The following is a 20138-nucleotide window of genomic DNA, read 5'->3' as shown; positions in this document are numbered from 1 at the left end:
TTGGGCTTGTTTATTTGGGGGATAATGAACCCTATCAGATTATTAGAAAGGAAAAAGTTAAGATTAAGTTGCAGAATGGGAATCATTGGCTATTACATGAGGTTAGACATGTTCCAAGGCTAAGTAGGAATATAATTTTAGTAGGACAACTTGGTGATGAGGGTTCTGTAGTTATTTTTAATGATAAAAATTGGAAGGTTTCACAAGATTCCCTTGTAGTAGCAAAAGGTGTGAAAGTAGGCACCTTCTATCTTTGTGCAAGTCATATTGTTCCTTCTACTTTGATTGTTTTAGAGAAAAATGAATGTTTAGGAATAGTTACTACAGTTGAGCAGGGAAAATAAATAGCTGGTGTAGATTCTGATACAGTTTTGTGGCACAATAGACTTGGGCACATGAGTGAGAAAGTTATGAAATTAATTCATTCAAAGAAAGTTTTACTAGGTTTGAAATGTGTCAATATGGATTTCTGTGAAAGTTGTGTGCATGGAAAACAAAAGAGAGTAATTTTTGTGAAGAGTGGGAAGGAAAAGAAAAGTGAGACATTAGAGCTTATGCATACAGACATATGGGGACTAGCTTAGGTATCTTCCCTTGGTGGCTCTCATTATTATGTTGCATTTATTGATGATGCAACTAGAAAAGTATGGATTTATTTTCTCAGACAAAAATTTGATGTATTTCAAACTTTTAAGAAATGGAAATGCTTGGTTGAAAATGAGACTGGTAAGAAATTAAAATGTCTTAGATCTGATAATGGTGGTGAGTATTGCAGCCATGAATTTTAAAATTATTGCTCCACTAATGGTATTTGTAGATAGAAAACTATTCCAAGGACTCCATAAGAAAATGGAGTGGTTGAATACATGAACAAGACTATAATGGAGAGTGCAAGGAGCATGAGGTTACATGTTGGGTTGCCCTTAAACATGTGGGTAGATGTTGTTAATATTGTTGTATATTTGATTAATAGAGTACTTTCTACTCCTTTGGGTTGTGGTATTCTAGAGGAAGCATGGACTAGTAAGAAAGTGAGTTATTCTTTTCTCAAACCTTTGGTTGTCAAGCATTTGTTCATATAGATTATGAAAATAGAACCAAGTTGGAAGCTAAGTCAAAGAAATGTGTATTTTTTAGATATGACATTGATGAATTTGGTTATAGGCTTTGGGATTTTGAAAATCATAAAATTGTAAGAAGTAGAGATGTCATATTCAATAAGAAAGTGTTGTACAAAGATCTGTTACAACAACATGAGAAGAAAGATGATGATTATGTAGTTTTGGATGATACTCCAAAAGGTGATGTTCCAACAAATCCTCATGATATGCAACAACTACAACAACAGATACCACATACCCCAGTGAATGTTAGACAGTCAACAAGGATAAGTAGACCTCCAAAAATATTTTCACCCTCTTTGTACTCTATTTTACTAATAGATGCTAGTGAACTTGAATGTTATGGTGAAGTTGTGCAGGTGGATACTAAGATTCAGTAGGAGTCTATAATGGAAAAAAAAATGGACTCATTGCTGACAAACAAGACTTGGGATTTAAGCAAGTTACCTGCAGGTAAACAAGCTTTAAGGAATAAATGGGTTTACAGGTTAAAAGAAGAGAATGGAGTTAAGAAAGGATTTAAATCCAAGTTATTTGTAAAAGGATTTGCACAGAAAAAGGGCATTGATTTTGATGAGATATTTTCTCATGTTGTTCAAATGACTTCTATTTGTATAATTTTAAGTATTGTGCCTACTAAAGATTTTCATTTGGAGCAACTTGATGTTAAAATATCCTTCCTTCATGATGATTTTGATGAAGAGATATATATGGCATATCCATAGGGATTTGAGGTCAAAGGTAAGGAGAACTTAGTGTGCAAATTGAAGAAAAGTTTATATGGTTTGAAGCAAGCACCTCAATAATGGTATCTAAAATTTGACAATTTTATGCATGAGAATGGATATAGTAGGTGCCATTCAGATCATTGTTTTTATTTTAAGAGGTTGGATGATGACAGCTACATTATTTTATGCTTATATGTTAATGATATGCTTGTAACTAGGTCTAACATGGATCACATTAAGGGGCTGAAACATCAGTTAGCACATGCATTTTCTATGAAGGATTTGGGGGCAGCAAAACAAATTCTTGGTATGAAGATATATAGACATAGGAAGAATAGGAAATTGACATTATCTCAGAATGATTATATCATGAAGGTGTTGCAACATTTCTCTATGGAGAATGCTAAAGCTGTCAGCACACATTTACCTAGTCATTTTAAGTTGAATAAGGAGATGTGTCCAAAGACACAAGAAGAGGAGGATTAGATGTCCAAGGTGCCTTATGCTTCAGTTGTAGGAAGCTTGATGCATGCTATGGTATGTACAAGGCTAGATATTTCACATGCAGCGGGATTCTTTAGCAAGTATATGAATCATCCAAGAATTGAGCATTGGAATGTAGTCAAATGGATTCTCAGATATTTGAGAGGAACATCCACTAAGTGTTTACACTTTGGGGGCTCTACTACTAATTTACAGGGATATGTTGACTCAAATTTGGCCAAGCATATTGATATTGGATGGAGTACTACAAGTTATGTATTTATTGTTGGTGGGACAATAGTGAGCTAGGTTTCTTGATTGTAGAAGATTAATACTTTATCCACTTTAAAGGCAGATATGTTGTTGCTATAGAGGCAGCCAAGGAGATGATATGTCTTTAGCTCTTCCTAGAATAATTGGGACACCCTTAGAAGGATAATTATTTGTTTATAGATAGTTAGAGTGCCATTCATCTTGCAAAGAATTTTGATCTGCATTCAAAGACAAAACACATACAGTTGTGGTACCATTTCATTCGGTCAATTTTTGATGATGGATAGTTAAAGGTGGAAAAGTTATATACAGATGACAATCCAGTAGATATGTTTACAAAGGTAGTGACAAGGGATAAGTTGGACTCTTTTTTAGCTTTAGTTGGTCTTCTAGATTAAATAGAATAAATGAATAGTAGATTCCAGGGTGGTTTGATCCAATGGGAGCTGCATGTAGTAGTGGTATTTCTATAGAACCAATATCCAAGTGGGAGATTGTTGCCTAGTGTGGAGTTTGATTAGTCCCCAAGTGGGAGATTATTAGTTTGTGGTGACTAATTAGGGAAATACTGTACATATTTCATAATTCTTTATTTTTGGGCCCTATTTTATCGAGGCCTATTTTATTGGTAATTATGGGCTAACATATTATAATTTACTATAATCCTAAAGCGACAAAAATACTTGTATAAAAGGGATTAGGATTAGGGATTTTTCCATAAGGTGTGATGCAAAAATTGCTTAGGGTTAGGGATTTTTCCATAAGGTGTGATGCAAAAATTGCTTCATGTGGTGGTATTGAGTTATAAGGGATTACAAATTGTAATCATGTTGTAAACATTGGATCGGAATAATATTGTCCAGACTTGTTGTTTGGTGGACATAGCTCAGGGTTTGGGTGAACCACATTAAATCTTGGTGTCTTGTGTTCTCTTCTGTCTGATCTATTATTTTCTAATATTTTTTATATTTGCATATAATTGTTATTTTTGTCTGAGGTTAATCCTAACAAGTACTTGATAAGCAATTTCTAATGATTGGATTGTATCTCCTAATAGAGATAGAGTCAAGATATGTGAAGTTATATAGTGATAGAAGATAGTCTAATGATGACATTAGTGAGCGTACAAGGTTTGGATTCACACATGTGAGAAGTTGTAAAGACTATAAGCTGATAGTGTTGTGTGATTGAAAAATAATTATCTTAATGTGGTCCTCTTATAATTAATTAGGAAAGCCTCAAAGCTAACTCAAGGAATTGTTTTGAGGATACGATATAAAGGAAAGATGTTTTCCTTGTTTGAGAAGTGTGTAGCACGTGTAAATTGTGATTAGAGAAGTTTGAATAAGATAAGAGTATTTGGTAAATGCAAGTAAGTGATCTAAGGGATTATTGGATGCAAAGTTGGTAATCTGTTATCTAGATCAAAAGGAGCACAAGTCTGGTTGATAGGACAAAGGAAGAGGAAAGAAAGTATAGTTCAATTTTATTATTTTGCAAGGAATAATACAGAGATCATTTGGATAGTGGGTTCATTGGTCTTTCCCCTGGAGCTATTTGGATAGTGGGTCCATCTGCCTTCTATAACTCCTAATAGGGTTCGTACAACTCTTAACAAGGTTGGAATCACCTAATAGGGATTCAAAGTCTCCTAACAGGGACTGATATGTACTGAATGCTTTTATTTAACTCTTAATAGGGTCCATCCTCTAATAAGGAATATTTGTATTAGTAAATCATCTTGTGGGTGTCATCCGCACTATGGTTTTCCCTTTGATCAAGGGTTTCCCTAGTTAACATATCTGGTTTATTGTGTATGAGTATCTTGTTATGGTTGTTGATATGGCTAAGGTCTAATAAGGTTGATAATTATCATAATAGTTGGATAACTAATTCACCCCCCCCCCCCCCCCCCAGCACCACCAAAGTTATATTGGTGGACTTTATATTTTAACAAAGTCAGAAAGAAATAATTGAAAGAGAAATATATTTAGAAATTATTTATGAAAGCTATCTTGAAGATACAAGGGCCGAGCAAAAATATAGGTGCCAATGTCCTACAAATAGTTCAAACTCTTGAAGAAGACAATTCCCAACACATGTTTCATATCAAAACACTCAATGCTCACCTAAATGACCTCAAGATGAAGTTGAAGTGGACTATGGATTTATCTAAACTATAATCTTGTAATAAAGGGAAAGTTACTTGGTGATTTTCAAGAATCAGCAAATGACATCCAAAATAAAATTAATATATTACAAAGTGAGCTAAATGTGTTCAAGAAGAGGGTTTGTGACCTAAAAAAGAGAAGTATTAATACCAACATCAACAAAATATCAATAGACCAACATCTTGATCAATAACAAAAATGTGCAAAACAAAGCAATAGTGACAAATTAAATGATTAGTTACAATTATGACAGTCATCAATAGAGTATCATAAAGTTATCATAATTTATAAAAGAATATGGGTAGCTAAAATGAATGAGTTCCATGAATTATGAATGTGAAATGCATAGTTTGATATCAAAATATACAAGAAAGTAGATACCTACTACTATAAATGTAATTATCAAATGACTTGTCATATGATCCATTATTTTCTTGTGACTTGAGAACTGAGAGAGGGGTTTATTTTAAACGTTTAGAACAATCACTATATAACATATTTAAAGAAATAACATAGAACATACCGGAAAATGGTGTGTGAATATCTATGATACTGATATATATTATTTTTTGCCGTAGTTTACACAACTGAAAAATACAACCAATATATGTTAAATTCTCCAAGATTTTTAAAGAAGGAAATATATGTTAAATTATCCAATAGTATTGAAGAAGGCATTTACATGGTCGGTTTCATTCTTAAAGGATACCATGATAAAAGAAGAGAGATAATGGAATGAAAAGTGTTGTGAATGCTAATACCCTCATGGGAGTGTTGATTGTGACAAAGAAACAAAGGACTTTTGTGCTCAAAAACCCTTGTGAGAAGTTTAAAGGAAAAAATAAATAATAATTCCATTTGAGCCATGAAAGAAATATTGAAGCATTTACAAATAACAAATGCAAGAAAAGATGGATGTTCTTCAACAACAATAGGGTCCAAACGTAAGGGTTTTGTGATAAGAATTTGTTGTTGACACAAGGTAGGTAGGGGAAAGGAATCAAGCCCAAACTCCTAACACATTGCCAAGGGATTTACTATTTGATTAGACAACTATTATGATAAAATATACTTTCAAAATATTCAACATGCTTAGTTATGAGGTCATCCAGGTTGCGGCCAGTACAAAGAAGTTATAATCAAATAGCTAGAAACACATCTTCTTCATCTTCCATATATTCTCTACTACCTTCTATCTCCAAATTATTACTTCATTCCTCTATGATGCTTCTAAGGTGTTAGAATTTTGGGTCTAGTTCATTTCCCCTACCTACCTTACGTCAGTTGCATTCATGACGGGTTTGAGCAAGCATTTCTTTCATACAAATGTATTGAACAACAAATAGGAAGTAAGTCAAGATGTGAAGAGAAATGCAAACATGTCTATGACTGGGGGTATAAACAAGAAAAAAACATTCATATTTACATCATAGAATAGAAGAATCAACCATTCGAAGTACCTATTGAAAGAGCCAAAGTTTTATTAGATAAAATGCAAATTGTGAACCCTCAAATTTCCTAAGGAACCTGAGAAGAATGATGCCATTGATAGCTACAAGAATCATAAGCTCAAATTTGATACAAGACAATATTCCAAAATACAAGTTTTTTCATTTTTAAAACAAAAGTTAGCTAACATTTGTAATGTACAAATGTCTTTGCATAATGACTAGAAAATGAAGACTTGACCCCAATTTTTAAAAGACTTCACCAGTTCTACATCCATGGAAGCTAGACAAGGTTTGAAAACCCTCAACTTTCTCTTGTCTAAGTTTTCAGATAAAAAAAATGTTAAGCATTTTAGGGTTATCTGGTTGTAAAATGCCCTTAACTATTTTGAAGAAAATTTTAAGTTTGATACCCTAGCCAGTTCGGTGAGGTCTTTTTCCATCTTCTTTGTTTTATTATTCTTTATTTTGATAATATAGTGATATATTTCAAATGACATTGCTATATTATCAAGTAAAGACTAATAAATAAATATTTTTTATTTTCCATTGCAAGCATACATTGTAGTGAAAAATGATTAATTGGTGAATTATTATAAATCAATTGATATTTGTTAAAATTTATTAAAGTGAACACAATAATATTTTTTTCCTAAAGAAGATAAGGGTGTATTCATGAATTCAAAGACTTCTTCCTAGATGTTTAATTAGTTTGTTTAGAACTAGAAGAGAATATAGGGTGGTCGGATTTCACTTTTCCCTAGATTTTAGAGGTTATTAATGAGCAGGTCGAGCATTTTTTGGGTGGTTTTTAGTGAGGCATAGATGTCTTAATGATTGGGGGAGACTTTTCCATGTATTTGGCTTCATTTTAGAGAGTGAAGTGTCGTATTTTGGGAGCCACTTTCTTGCATTTTACCCTAGGAGGTTATGGTTAGTTTGTACTAATGAATTTTCCAATTCATTTGGCATTGAGTTCTTCTTCACGTATGCAAATTTCTTGAAGGTTGCATTTTGTAGAGTTTTCTTTAGTTCTTTTCTCATCATGTAGTTATTACTCAATATTAGATATGTTGAGAGCTGTATCTTGTGATTCTAAATAAAAGTGTAGAGTTTTTTAAGGTCTAACTGGTACAAGAACAATCTTCCTTTTTCATATCATCTTGTACAAGAACAATCTTCCTTTCAATTACTTATTTATATGTAAGTTATGCATGCACCTGTTTGTGTCAGTTAACCACTAGAATTTTATCAAGATTGCATTATGTGCAAGGTTCTATCATATTTATATCATTTTAGTGTATAACCTAGTAATTAATTTTATTTGAAGCATATAATTTTATTTTTTCATTACTTCCCTTTCCCTTAAACTTTTTCCAATTAGTTTCAAGCCTAGGAGGTGATCATCTAATAGAAACTGACCCAGAAACCAAAGGTTCATTTCAATTCTGCATGTCCCACATTTGATGAAGTGACTCCCATATTATACCATAATTTGTGAATTTTATATAGTTTAATCAAGGTGGCAGTTCTGGTGCATAATAGGTACTTTTTGTAGACACTCAAAAATGGTTTGCACCTACTCTTTCATCACCTTTTTCTCACTAACATGTCTTGTTTTCTCAATTCACTAACTTCAATCTTTTAGCCAACTTAATCATCATTTAGATTCATTCCACAACTTCTATGAACTTTTTTGACATGTTGTTCATCATCTTCAACCCTTTTGAATCAAATTCAAATCAATTCAAAACCATTTCAATATCATCAAAATCACTTCCAATCAATGCTAAACTAATCCAAACCAACTTCAATTGATTTGAAACATATCAAACCAAAGCTTGATCATTATTGTCCAATCTTGGGAATCATTGATTCCCTCAATGCTTAGTTGAACTTTATCAAACCTTGATCAATCCTTATCAACCATCATTAATTCAACCTATCTTCATTGATCTTTACCATTTTTGAGTCCCTCAATGCCTTGTCATCCTATCATGTCATCTTGTATCATCAATTCAATCATTGACATTGTCAAGTCCCTTGGTGTTTGATCACGTTCTCATTCATTTGATTCAATAGCATTGATCACATCCCTTGATGTTATTCTAATCAATATTATCAAGAAATTTTGATTAATTCTATGGAATTTATAGTGTATGTTAATGTCATATGACATCAATCCTTGTCATGTATCCTTGAAAAGTCATCAATTTGTAACAATCAACCTGGCATCATTTATTCCATCAATTCAATCATGACTTAGACCTTTCCAATATCATTTCATTTGACCATAAATTTCATTGAAATCCTTTGAACAAAGTTATCCTTGCATTTATGTCATCATTTGGCCAATCAATTTACTAATTTTTTCCTATAGGAGTAAATAACCCATGGTTTATTCCTATGTCTCTATTCATTTCATCATATTAATTTCTCCCTTTTACTAACTATTCCCAATGAATTAATATTTATTAATTAATTATTCTATTTTCCATGAATTTGGAAATTTTCTATTTCCTAATTCTAATTTCTATGTTTGATGGAATTATGAGTTTTTGAATTTAAATATTCAACTCTTACATTTTCCCCCTAATTGTGCTTCCACCTCCTATTTCCTAGCTTCCACTCTTACACCTTCCTCTTTCAAACTCTTACACTTTCCATTCCTTTTCTTACACCTTCCCTTTTATTTTCCACTTCTTCTACTAAATGTGCTTACATCTTTCTATCCACATCTCTTACAATTTGTCATAATGTGTCATTTTGTCATGTCTCACCTTTTGATGCTCCTAGTTTTCCTTCTTATGTGGTGACCTCATTGACTTTGACTTGGTAAACTTTGATTTGAACATTGATTAAAGAAAAAACTAAACTTAATTATCCTAATCTTGTGGTTAATAAAACTATGTGATGCATTAATTAATATGAATTAAATGGTTAATTTAATGCATAGATGTATGTTTCCTAATGAATTTCACATTTCATTACAAATCATGGTTATGTTAATGATGTTTCATTAGTATGTTAATGATGATGTGTATGTTAACATGGAAGTGAGTGGCTTATCAATTTCTTCTTATGTTATACTTATGTGGTTACTGACTCGTGTTCATTGTTGTGAGTGTCTGAGTGGTTGCAGGTTTGACAAGGTGGGCGTGTGGTCGAGGTAAAAATGGTTAGCTTCTCAGAAAGGAACGATTGGATACCTAGAAAGCCCACATGCCACTTCAAACCTAAATGTTGAATTAAATTAGAATTGTCATTTTGGTTTAGCCCTATTCCTTGGATAGAAAAATGTGATTGATATATATTGACTATCATTGAAATTAAGAAATTAAATAGGGAACACTACATGTGTTGTTAAATTGGTAGGAATCTATGGTACTAGAGATAATGAATTTGAATTGATTTCATTTTTTATTTTGAATAAGTAGGGAACAAGGAATTCTTCATAAATATTAATAACACTAGAATAAAGGTAGTAAATGGAAGACGTCAATGTGATGTATAATAATTAAATCGATTATGGAACTTATATCACTTGTATTTTATTTTAAGTACACATTGGTACAAGCGTGTACAGTTATGACAAAATTGGGTCAGTTACAACAATTGGAGAAAGAGAAAGGGAATAAAATACAATACACCAAAATGTTGAAGGGAATAGTAGAACTGGTGACTTGAAGGAAGAAAGATTTTGGGAAAGCAAACTGAGGAAGTTTTAACAATGGTGCTTTGCACCAGGTTATCCTTTTAAGTCTTTTTTAACTTGCAAATTTTCACATATAGGAGCATTTCTTAAATACTGTGTATTGTATGTTCTGTGTTGAAATGAAATAATTTACTTATAATACCAAGATATCTTGTGAGTAAACCTTAATAAATGATGCATCATGTATGAAGAACTTGTATAGTGAAATAGTCTAAGTGCATATCTTTGTATTACATCACATTCTGTGAATTTCTTCTCTTCATTTAATAGGTGGCGATAAAGAAATCCAATGGACATTCAAGATCAATGACAATTCACAACTTGCAATATAATGATTTTAGTTTCCTTTATAAATTGGGGTTTAATTGTAAACATCTAGATTCTGTCAAGCCGAATGACTTTGCGAAATAGCAAACACTATGGTAGTATGCTTTATGTGGCACATTTTATTACATTCTTTTACCTGGAGTATTGGTGTTGAATTTGTGTCTGAAACTTTTTTTTCCCTCCAAATGGATATAAATCTCTATTGATTGGAAATATTTATTACCTTTAACAACTTCTTACATTCCATTAAGGTCTGATGAGTTAGGCTTTCCTTACAAATTCAAACTAGAAATAAATTTTCTATCTTTGTTAGTTTTATGTTTATAGGGAAATGACATAGGGATTCAATAAATTCCAAACTTTGCATACTTCTTGACTCATCTGGTTGAAGGCGTAACTAAATGGTTTAGTGGCCTTAAAGAAATGACAGTTCTTTTTCTAAAGTAATGGAAATAGGGTAGAGATCCCAAATGATGTTGAACATATTTCCTTCCTTAGCTATGAAGTTTCCTTCCCTTTTGATGGAATTCATGTTTTACAGTAGTTAGGATGTTGTTGTGTTTATCTTCATAAATTAAAAACATGGGAGATAATTTAATCTTTACTACCTGACTTAGACACTCATAGTCAACATTTAAGAATGTGATAATATTTTTATTTTCACATCTTCAATTTCTAATTTTTACTATTCTCCTTAACATCAAATTCAACCTTCTAAGGATAGTAGTAATCAATGGGTTCATTGGATAGGGGAAAGTTTAGAAAAAATGTAGCCTTTCACGACTGAGTCTTGGCTAGTGTTCATCCATTCAAATGGGATTCATTACACCTCTAGAATTTTTACCATGACAACCTAAAGATAGTGAAATTATATCACAACACCTTGATTCATTCTCTCTCTTAAAACTTAGTGAACTGTGTATTTTATGTTTTTATGTTTCTTTCTTGTTGGGAAAAAGTGTCACCGATCGATTAAGAAATTTGTCTTATGTATTTGGCACATTTTCCTTCCAAACTCAAACTATCAATTCTAAATTATTTTAGTAAACTCATTCTTGAATTGCAAAACTGGAACATATTCTTAGTTCGGTGTCAAAACAATGATTCATACTATTTTTTTTGGTTACTAAAGGCATAGCCATTGCATTAAATGTTGAAGTTTGTTGTGACCTTATAGATACAAATACACCTAGTCTTGAACTTATGCATACATTATATTGTTTTGCAATACTGATTGATTTTTCATGAAGGACTAGTGAATGTATTGCCATGCTTAAACTTTTATGAAATGTTGTAAATGCATCTACAAATGAACATGGTTTGAAACTTCATTTATATCTTATCTTTCAAATTTATATCATGTCAAATTGAAGCACTATGACATTTTTAAAAAAAAAATAGATACTTTATGGATATGCTTGCGGAGAAAGGGCATTGGACTTTTTAACCAAAATTACACATGGGGATATCGTACATCATGCTATACCTCAAGTTTATTGTTTAAGAGTACATTGCCATTGAGTTTATCTTGTCTCTTTTAATTTCATGTTTGATGCTCTAAGTACATTTAATTTCCTTATGGGATGGGTATAATGTGGTTTAATGAGAGAGATAGAGATGGATCCATTCTCCTAGAATGGATGTACATTATGTTTTTTTCTATATGAGTAGATATGTTTTTATTTATTGTACTGCACATGTGTAGATATGCTAGTTACTTTTATTTTTCCGTGCCACATTTTGTGATTAGGTCACTTAGACATATATGGAAAGTAGTATGTTTGACGGCTGCATTGAATTCATCCAATCCTCTTGTTCTAAGTTGCTAGGCTTCTCATGCCAAGGTTGGGGCATTATTTGTGTCAAGAAGGACCCCATGGAAGCTAAACATTTTGTGGTTGGCATAAAAGAGCCTAGACCACACTTCCATCTTAGATAGTGGATGTATGATGTTTGATGGTTGTGGAGACTGGAGCTCATAGATTTAATCATCTTATGATGATCGTGTGGATGTAATTGTACTCAATGGATAATGTATATGTTATGTTCCTTGAATGTATATATTAAATCAAGCATTTTTATGGATGGATGATGTGTAGGTCAACATCCTTGGATAATATCATGTGATACATTCTTTAATGGATAAGTATTGTTTAATCCTTGATTATAGTTAATGAAATGATTATCAACTATTCAAACTAGGGTTTCATTGGTTTATTTTCACATTTCTAGCAATTTAATGATGTGGCGATTACTTAGTAGGACATGGTTCTTACACATTTTATGACATATTTTCTAATATTAACTTCTTAATTATAGAAATTTTCTATTTTTTGTAATGTAACTATGACAAACTTCCAATTACACTTCTTTCCTTTCAATTTTGCATTTTGGCCCTCAAATCCTATAAATTGAGCCTCTTTGCACTTATTTTGTTAACCATATTTTCTAGTATTATTCTATCATTTTGTTAACTTGCTTTCAACTATCAAGTGCATTTTGTCAATGCATGAGCTACATCAAATCTTTGAGAAGAAAGGAAGACATGGGAGCTACACTTAAAGGGAGTTTTATTATTTTGATTTTTTTTGTATTTCAAGTGGCTTTTATGGTAGATTAGGTTGGTTTTCATTTATTTTATGAGATTTTTGAATATACCTATTTTCTAGTCCTACACTTACAAGATAACTTCAAGGCACAATTAAAATCTAGGTCACCACTAGCACATACCTTAGTACAACCATAATAACAGTCTTAGAGTGATCACAAGAGTCAACTATACTAGGTGCATCTCACAATTTCATCTTAAAAGCATAAATAGAAATAGTTATCACACCACAAGATTAGCTTGATCAGTCAAATAGGAGCAATGATTCTCATCTAGACCTAAAGTAAGGCATCATGAATTAAGTACACAACTAGTGACAACATAATGGTTCTCACAACCATGTGTAAAGCATAAATAAATTTTCAATGCAATGGCATAAAGTAGATCACCCCAAAGGTAGAAGCCTCACATGGGTCCAACATAATTGTACTACATAAGAATGAAATTTGAAGTTACACTCCTCAAGATGTCATTTAAAACCTAAATGGGAGAGGCACTGCATCATCCCCCTAAAGAATAGGATTACCCTTGGAAACTTGCAAGTCCAACCAAATAAGCACACCAAGTGCAAGATCAAATCCCAATCCCAATGCAAGACTATTTATTAAGCTCCTCTACAAGTTGGGTCAAGTCACACCCAATTTCTTCCTAGATAGCCTCACTACCATTGAAAGGGTTACACAAAAATACATCAAGAGCATTAAAAAAATCTCAACATCCTCAAAGGAACAAAATGCAAGCTAGGAAAGACACATCTAGCCATGATTTTGGTATCTACTTGTAGAATAATGCTCTTCGTGATCTCTTGAAGACCAAAGTACTAGGAACTTCCTACCCAAATATCATAAACATCTGGGATATATCATCCCAAAATTTTGTAAAGCAATAGAATGCCTATCTAGGCAATTCTTACATCAAACTAGAACCTCACCCACAAATCTGAAATGATGAAGATTCTCAACCAAAATTGTATTCAAGAACACTCACAAAATAAGGCTCAATAGTGCACTTCTTCCACTTGGAGGGATACTTAGAAAATAATTAAAGCACCAAGCATAGGATAAATATAATTTCTATGATGTTAAGAGCTCAACTATAAATGAAAACTAGGGTCACGCAACCCAAATAGATCATAGTTTCACCTTCCATGACGAGGAAATGAATCCAAAAGGTGGATTTCAATATACACTTGACTCCATAACTGTAGGATGGCAAGATATATCCACAATATTGTCTCTTTCTAACATATAAATCAATAATATTGGTAATTAAATACATCATGCGATACAACTACTAATCACATCACATGGGTACAAGTGGTAAGAACCATGGTTTACAATCCTCTTGTCAAAGTTGCATAACCATACAATACAAAAGCTCCCATTGTAACCAAAAAGCATTCAATGATTAATAGAAAGATGCTCTTGTTTATAAAAGATCATTACATTTAATAAGATTTACGTGGACACACCTTTTTAGGAGAGATACAACCACACGCTAACACTCAAAACTCTAAAAAAAATTATAGAAACATATACAGACCTATAAAATATTAAACCAGTATATTGTGCCTCTAATTCAAAGATAAATGATAAAGGAATACAACATAATTTTTTCAAAAATAATGTACCATCAAACCATGCTAAAATAAGATAAATTCCACACTCAAAGAAAGTAGTCTCCTTTGGGAGGACTAAATGTAATTCCTAAGGAGAACTGATTAAAAAAACCTATATGATAAGAATAAATAGAATATTTGACTTTTGAATCCTTGTGCCAACTAATATCCTTGAGTAGGAATCTAAATTAATTGCCAAACTCTAATGTGACTTGCCAGTAGCAATTGTATAATGCTACACTTCTCAACTCACATGTCCAACTACCTCCTTCAAGAATGTATGTGGTAATTAATATATCAAGATTCTAAGATAATGTAAATTATAAATTGTTGTCTACTTACACCTTTTACATTTAAGGACCATTCTAAGAGTAGTTGAGGCATGTGAATAGTATATGAGAGTGTAAGATAAATCATGTCGTAATCCTAATAGAGTATTGGAAAGTTAGATATCTACTTTTATGTAATGAAGATAAAAGATTAACTATGATTTACTTAAATAAAACCATCAAACAATAATCAAACACTATTGTATGGAGTTGAGACTAATAACTAATGATTTTGATATTAACATTGGAAAAAAATTGGGATGTTGTCCTATTGTACATAGCCCCAAAGGCATTGTCAATGGATAACCATTAGTAACACAATAACAACAAGGAAAAAAGAAGGCAGCCACCATAGCTTTCCTCTATAAAAAAATAACCCAACATATACCATTATCAAAACAAATAACAATCCATAAAGTTATACTAACCAAACCAACATGAGTATAGAGATTATTTTTTAAAATAAAACTAAGTCACATAGGGTTGATTTTTTTTTTTTCAAAACCTAGAACTACCAACAAAGAACTTTAAATATAGGCCCAACAAGTGAGCGATAGCCAAAAAGCACAAAAAGCCAAAAACCAATCTCTTAATTCTACGTTTTGATTGTGGGCTTGGAAAACAATATCTAATCCCACTCTTCAGTTATGAACTTAAAAAATTTCCTTGAAATCATCCTCCTTTTCTAGCTTCCCATTGTCCACCTTCTCCTATACCAAGCAAAGTGTGATTAACGAATTCTGCATGACTTTGGGTGCAAAGTGGTCAACCCCTTGTAATATTTTTTTAATACCTATAATATCATGATCCATCTTCTACATCCCTTCATTGATACTTGAAATATCAATTTACATTTTCCAAATCAGACCCCAAGTTTCCTTTTCCAAACTAAAAATATCCTCTATACTGGTGATCTCTTTAACTTGAGGTGAAAAGGGGGAAATGGTCTATGTATTAGTTTTGGGGTTAGCTTTAGTAGTGTCATTATTTAGGCATTTAGAGATAGGGGAAGTGGAACTAGCATAGGAAAAAATGGACTCCTTGTTGATTATTTTATCTTCCTCCCCCTTACTCTTAGTATCCTCTAATTCATCAGAACTAGAATCATCATTCAATTGTTTTCATTTTCTAGTAAAATTATTTCCACTCTAGTTGAGAGACATGAAGTGATTATCTCCTCCATGATTTCTACATTAGAATCTATCTTATGGATATTAAATTTGACCTTATGTGGTTTGACCTCCATACTAGGGTTATTGCATTTTTTCTCCTTAGGAATTCAACCAATTCCATGGTGGGAGAGGTATCAAGGGGTCCTTGAAAATCTTTAAGGCTAGGGGTTTTTAGGCATATATGTATATGAGGGTAAGATGCTAGCAAAGGGAGGAGTGTGCGAGGAAGGGGAATCTTGGAAAGAGATAGTCCATGTAGGGCTTAATTCTAGATAAAATGTTTACATGTAAATTAAACCCTACTACAAGGTTGTAAGTTTCCCCCCCTATTTCTTCAATCCAATGATATTTTAAACATTATTATTCATAGAATGAATAAAAAAGAAGAAATTGAAATAAGGTCATGATTTCTAAGGTGGTTAAGAAAGGGGAGGTGGTAGTAGTAATAAGCCCTAAAATGAACTTCAAGAGTAAAATATTTCTTCATAACAATACATAACTAAGGCCATGGTTCCATGAGTTTTTTGTAGTTAAATCTGGCATGATGCATCATAGGTTGCTCCTTCCCATGAAAAAAATGGTGCACACTAGAAACATTTGGAGTCCTAATAGTGAATTTTTACTTTAGTTGCTTGTATTATTACTTCTTCATTCACCTTAAATGTGATACTACCAACAATGACCCTTTTTTCATCCTAGGAAGAGACAAACTACCAAGATAGGCTCTCATGAAATCCAGTCATATTTTCCATGAGCTAGTTGATTTACTCCTTATAAATAAACCAAAAAATAAGATCATTCTTATAGTTATCAACCTTAGCAAGCTCAACACAAAGCATTTCTCCACCCATGGTGTCAAAATATGACATTGAGGTGGTAGTAGAAGTTTTTTTAAGGTTTATCAAAATTGAGAGTGTGAAATAGAATAAGGCTAAATAAAGAAATATATAGATAAACTAGAACAACACCCATAATGAAAATACACAATAAATTATGAATTCATTGCAATTAATGCCACCATTTTTTCCTTTCAAAGAGGCCTCAAACATATGTGAGTATTGTAAGAAATAGGGATTACTGAGATGAGGAGGTGAATCAGTAATCTAAAAACTTTAGTCGCCAACTGGATATTATTTCTTACTTTAGACCATGCTCAACAAAGTAGTAAAGTAATGTTGAATAGTAACAATAACAATGCACAAAGATAACTCATAACGTCATATTTTGTTAACTAGGGAAACCTTGGCCAAGGGAAAACCCCGGTGGGGATGATACCCACTAGATAATATACTGATATTTAAGTTCGTTGTTAGAGGATGGACCCTATTAGGAGTCAATGAGAAAATTTAGTATAAGGAGTCCCTATTAGGAGACTTTGAGTTCCTATTAGAAGATTCCAACCCTATTAGAAGTTGTAGTACACTAGATGCAAGATGAGCCCACTGCCCAAACACACACTTCTAATTACAAGAAGAGCTCACTACCCAAACAAGTAATCAAATTTTTGAAATAGGTACTGTATCTTCTTCCTTGGCTGATCTCTGATCTTTAGCTCAATCTTTGATCACAAAATATATCATATAAAAATTTGCATATATTGCTTTCACAAAAGTTCGCATATAATCACAATTACAAGCTAGCACTTCCAATCACAATCACAATTCGCAAATTACAATCTTTATCGCAAAATGTACTTTGCATAAATACCATGCCTTTACATAATTTTTTGCTAGGTCAGCTAAGACCAAAATCCACTTTTCCAACTTAAAGTAAACATCTAGGATGTCAGCCCTAATTGGACAAGTAATTATCTTGTAAACAAAATAATCCTTTCCTTCAATTTTGCTGTCCTGTTTCACTTCAAACATGATTATCTCTATTCCATACAAATCGTACTAACTTATGAGGTTATACACATCATCATCAACATGTATACTATCTTCATCTAACTTTTCTATTCATAATATGATTTCAGCAACAAGTTATAAACAAAACAATACACTACTGTAAACCAAATTCTATACTTAGTCAATTTTCTGATTACCAAACACTAAGTATCTTTATTTCTGATATTTCCTATGAACATGCGCATCATGTGTTGCCATAAATGACAACAATTACATATCACGATTAGTGAATTGTCAAAAATCTCCCCCTTTAGAATTGACGGCAACAAAATAGGGAAAATTGGCTAAGTGACAAAAACTTAACACAACAAAAATTATATATTGCAATTGTTCAACTTTACATAAGCTCCCACTTACAATTTACTTCACAATATTTTGCAACTACTCCCAATTTTATACAACTACTCCCCATTTGACATCAATGACAAAGGTCAAAATTGTCAAAAATCTATCCAAAAATGTTGTCCTTGTGCGGATATGATCTTCATGCAATCATCAAAGTTTTCCTTCAAATTATCCATACCCTTAGTCCACGTCTCCTTTTTGGATTCAACTGAGGTAAGAATTTCACATAAAGAATATGATACATTCTCAACTGTATTAAGATCTAAATACAAAAAGTTGGAATATGTGTCCTTGGCCTTGACACATTCCTCCAATTTTTTCTCAACAAAATCTATAATTTCAGAGCAATAGATTCTCTGAAATCTAACACCCTCTTCAAAAATTTGTTCTCTTTAATGTTTCAGTTTCCTAATATCTCTGTGGATACTAACCACTTGTCCTTCAAAATCATCTACTTTAGAAGATGGATGTTGGATCTAGTTGGATAAATCATCTAGCTCATTCATCTTTCCTTCTATCCGACTGTTGATTTCTTTAGTCAGCTTGTGTGATAAGGTACATTTAACATACAAAGTTTTCCCATCCTATTGGCATTTCCGAAGTTCCTTGATACAAGTATCAAGATTAACCAAATCATTCTTAATGTTTTGATATATGTTGCTAAACAAGTTAGCATCATGGGAAATCTATGCCTTTGCTTCTACAACATTTAAAAAATTGGTAAACTCTTCATCAAATGATTTCAGCACTGCTTGTACACTCTGTTCAGGATCTGATTTAGTGTGATGTACTACCAAAGTCTTGTGCAGTCTATTAGTAACTTCCATTAAAGTTTTTTGTAAGCTTTTTACTCTTCTATTGTTTTGCATAAGCTTGGATAGGGATGAGATCAAATCTATTTGATCATCATCATCAGTAGCTAAACTGGCAAGAGAGAGCAAAGTAGATGAACTAGATGATTTAGTATCATCCTCCCTTTGTTTCTTAGCTGCCTCTTTCATTCTTCTCTCTTCTTCCTCTTTCTTTTCTTTTTCCTCTCTTTCCTTTTCTCTCCCCTTTTCCAATTTCTTCTTCTCATCTTCTTCTATTTTCTTTCTCAACTCTTCTTTTATTATTCTCTTCTTTTCCTCCTCTTCCTTTTTCTTTTCTTCCTCAAGCAATTTCTACTTTGCCTCCTCTATTTTCTTCTTCTCTTCCTCAAGTAACCTTTTCTCCTCTTCAATCTGCCTCAACTTGTCCTCAATATCCTCAGTGTTTGGTTCATTAGGTTTAGAACCACCAAATGGATTGGTATCATCAATGTTGATGGTAACATTAGTTTGATCAATTTGCATAGTGTCATCGCTTACTGACACTTCTAAGGTTCTAGTTGCTAGAGGAGATGTTGTCTTTGGCTCTATCAACATTTGACTGATAGTTATTGCAATCTCACTTCTTAGTTTATCCTTTTCACCAACCATAAATAGAAATGGTCTCACTTTATTTCTCAAATACGGTTTGAGGTTATTAAATAATCTTTTAATCTCTTCATCATCATCATTCTTGCAAATAGTTCTAAGCATAGATTTCCAAAGTTCAAGATTTTCTTCTCTTGTAGGAGCCTTCTTCTGAATGAGTCTTTCATAGACTTTCTAGTTAATTATGCTCTCAAGATCCTTCAATTTTAGATTGTTTGCTATAATATATCTCATAGTAGATATATCAATCTGATCCTTCTCAAAATTGTTATGCAAATCATAAAATTTGTTCATCTGAACAAAGTTACCTTCATTAGCAATAGTTGTGTTGATCTTCTCTGTCTTTGGCTTCCAAGGTTGTCGAGATTTGCCTGTCGATTGCTTTGATGAAGTCACTTTCTCTGCTTGCTTGATCTCTTGTTCTTCTTCTTCTTCA

This window comes from Cupressus sempervirens, chromosome 6 (genome assembly GCF_028749045.1).
Source record: "Cupressus sempervirens isolate cs-2001-9-10 chromosome 6, ASM2874904v1, whole genome shotgun sequence".
Classification (NCBI taxonomy): domain Eukaryota; kingdom Viridiplantae; phylum Streptophyta; class Pinopsida; order Cupressales; family Cupressaceae; genus Cupressus; species Cupressus sempervirens.
Note: the sequence above shows the minus strand (reverse complement) of the source record.